At 44.9% G+C, this 3,564-nt stretch overlaps 1 protein-coding gene across 2 annotated transcripts in view; it reads left to right on the forward strand.

Moving 5' to 3' along the window:
* Window positions 1–3,564, forward strand: part of ATE1 (arginyltransferase 1) — an 84,037-nt gene that overhangs the window by 68,811 nt on the left and 11,662 nt on the right. The gene's annotated exons all lie outside the window — the stretch shown is intronic.

Consider the following 3,564-nt stretch of genomic DNA (forward strand, 5'->3'; position numbering starts at 1 on the left):
CAGAGGCCCTAGAGGGCAGCATGTGGGATGGTCTGAGTCTGATACAGTCTGATAACGGCCTTGCTCGTCGAGAACCAGGGGAAGCCCCAGGCTGTAGACAAGAACTGGCCTTGACCAGCAGGAGAGTGGGCAGTGAAGCCCACAGCGGTGCCCCGGGCTTCCCGGGTGTGTGGTGAACGGCCTCTGCTTGTCTCATTTCATGTCGCCCATAGCCAGTAGCTGAGCACAGTTGCGGGCATTCGCTGGGTGAGGCTTTCCAGGAGCACACCCGGGCCCTGTGGCAATTGTCACTCGCGGGTTGGTGGCTGTTTCTTTGCCTCCTCCTTGCTGCTCCTGGAGATTGAGTCTCAGGACTGCAGCCCTGGGGTTGATGTCAGTGTGAAGGGGTCTGCAGCCAGCCTTGCTTAAGATTTTACTTTCGAGGGTCTAATTTTATAACTTACTGATCAGGTGTATTTATCCAGAGACTAGTCCCTAGCTAGATAGTAAACGGAAAATGGTCAAAAACTAAAATTCTCTTGGGGGCTTTCACAGAGTCGCCCCCCTGCCCGTCTGCGCACATCGCAGTCACACTGTGGCTTAAAGCTCTCCTCTTGGTTGGATGCAGGCAGCTGTCTGCCTGCCAGGGGCTGGGTCCCCAGATGTGCTGCCTCCTGGGCTCCCCGCGAGCCAGCTCTGGACCTAATGCAGGTCCATCGCTTTTATGACATCTCAGAGACGCGTTTAAGATCATTTTGTGCTGAATAAAGATTATTGGAGTATGCTAGGGAAAATTTAAATACACATGTGCTTTTCTGTTTTCTTTTAAGTTTCATATCAGATTGCACAGGTAAAGTCTTTGAGCAGAGGTGGCAGAGAAGTTCACACGCAGCCTGAGCCTAGGGCAGGCGCTCTGGATCCCTGTTTCACTTGAGAGCTGAGTTCCCTTCGTGAGAGCCCCCCCCCGGGCCGGGGCCAGGTTGGGGCGCGGGGCCGAGCTCCCCCGACGAGGTCCGTGGATCCAGTGTGTGTCGTGTTCTGCAGCGGGCTTTGCTTTTGCAATTCAGAAAATCCCTGTTCCCAGTAGAGAAGAGTGGTTGTCTGAAACTCGGCCTACATTTGTCTCAGTCTTTTATGAAGATTTTAGATGGAATTTTTTTCTGACAGCTGGGGTTTGATTTGCTCATGTTAAATGTTCCTTTATTTAAATTTTTTTTTTTTGAAAGCTTAAACTAACATGCCTTTCTTGTAGATCCCAAGATTTGCTTTAAGGCTTGGGTGTTTTTATGCATAATTTGTTTTAGATACTGATTTATTCATTCATTTAAGATACTCTAAAACAGTAAGTGTATAAGGCCTCATTTTGAGATTGCTGCTAATTGCGTGGATAATGAAAACACCTGATTGTTTTTTTTTCTTCCACTCATTTTGAATAATAAATTATTTAAAAATTAAGCATAAGACGGGCCCTCCCTGGTGACACAGTGGGTTAAAGCACAGCACTATGAGGCGGTCCATAGCCATGGCAGCATGAGTTCAATTCCCAGCCAGCCAGGGAGTGACCCCCAGGGCCCGCAAACCTCTCCTGTCTCCCCACTGCTCCTCTCAGCAGTGTATTTCAACAGTCAGCCTGTTCTGCTCCCTGCTCTGTCTCGGGGGAGTCCTCTTACCCCCCTGTACCTCTGGCCTGTATCCCAGTTCTTGTATCCATAAATAAATAAATCTTTAAAAAATAAATAAATAAAAACTAAGCATAGGTTATTTTATTTAATCAGATCAGACTTATTAAATTTGGCTTTATTTATCAAAGTACTTGATTTATAAAATTGTTTGAATTTTAAATTACAAAGAAATAATTGATTTCAGGTCCATAAGCGGACACACTCTAAGAGTGGATACACATAGAAATCTGAGAATATTTTGAATATATATAGAAGATGCTATAGTTTTGCTTTTGGTTACGAAAATCAGTAAAATCCTAAAATACCCAGTAATCTCTGAAATTAGTAGCAAAGTATTTTATACAAAAATAACTAAACTGCCAAGGTATGACACAAGAATATCTTAGATACTTCAGTATACTTCTTTTGTGTCTCTCGCCCACTGGGTCATGTGCGTGTGTGTTCTGTCTTTTTCTTTCGTCGCTCCCTATCGCTGAGTGGTACCCCAAGGTGGACGACAGATGGACCAGTCATTGGGCCGTGGGTTACCAGTTTAGGGCGATTACCCAAAAGGCTGCTACAAACATTTGTTGGTTTTGTGTAAACGTATGCTTTTGTTTCTTTGGGGTAAATGCCCATGAGTATAATTAATTGCTGAGTTGTCTGCTAAGTATATGCTTACTTTTTAAAGATGAGGCCAAACTGTTTTCCAGAGTAGAAACGCTTTTTTATATTGTTAGTAATAAAAGCTTTTTTAAAAAGAAAAGAGCAAATTTCTGCCAGTTAGGAATATGTTAACTGTCACTCTTAATTTATCTGAATTTCTGACTGAATATACCATGAAGGATGCTAAACATGTTACAGGTGGCTAATATGAATTGAAGTAAATTCACTGTCTGGTCACACACACACACACACACACACACTTTACTAATAATTTCAGAGATTATATGAATTGAAGTAAATATATATGGAATATATATGTATATATATTCCATTATCAATATTGGAATATGTATACATTCCATTAATACAATTAAATGGAAGTCTGCTAACTTCTGATATCAAAATAGTGATTCAAAACATTGCTGTACTCAGATAGGTGACAGTGACTTAGTGTGTGTTTCTGCACTGTTCCTACATGTACCAGTGTCACTTTCATTCAGAAGCTTTAATGGGAGCAGAAAAATGGGAGCAGCATGAATGTGGCAAGCATTTTCCGAACACTTTTTTTTGTTTTATAATAATTCTCTGTCCTGGGCACTATTTTTAAAGCCAAATGAAAAGAAATTGTTAATCCCCGTTACAGCCCCTCCCCCCTTTTTATGGGAATGATATTATTCCTTTGTTTGCAGAGCCCTGTGTTTGAGGCGTGTGTGTCTGCGAGGTAGTGACGTGGCCCTGAGCTTCGGCTCTGCTCCCAGCTCCCGCGCCTCGGTGTGGCCCGCTGAGAACCATTGGCCCAGGTCTCGCTGGCTGCACTCAGTGTCACGAGCCCCAGGAGGGCCTTTCCTGCGCTGCCCGGCTGGTCATCTGTCCTGACGAGCCCCCAGGGGGCCCGCAGGCCTGGGGCCTGCTCTGCCTCAGGCGCCCTCTGTCTCCAAGCAGGGGCCTAGAGAACCGCAGCCCTGACAAGGACCCCGCTCCCACCCATCTGTCCAGTGCTGACCCAGTGTGAGCTCTCTGAGACTGGGGACTTGGCCTGCGCTCGTCTTCGTGCGGGCTTGTGCTGGACGCTTCATACTCATTTAGTGACCAACACTTCAACTGTGCAGGCGGTGGCTTTTAATCTAGAAATTCCTTTTACTAGAAACATAGCTGATTATATACTTGTTATTAGAAGTCTGATGTGCAAAGTCTGACACGTCTCCTGCCCACAAGGGGCTCTCGAGTTTTCTGTGCTTTCGTTCCTAATTTCATTTTT

The sequence above is a fragment of the Condylura cristata genome, unplaced genomic scaffold (assembly GCF_000260355.1).
Source record: "Condylura cristata isolate star-nosed mole 26May11 unplaced genomic scaffold, ConCri1.0 scaffold00011, whole genome shotgun sequence".
NCBI lineage: Eukaryota > Metazoa > Chordata > Mammalia > Eulipotyphla > Talpidae > Condylura > Condylura cristata.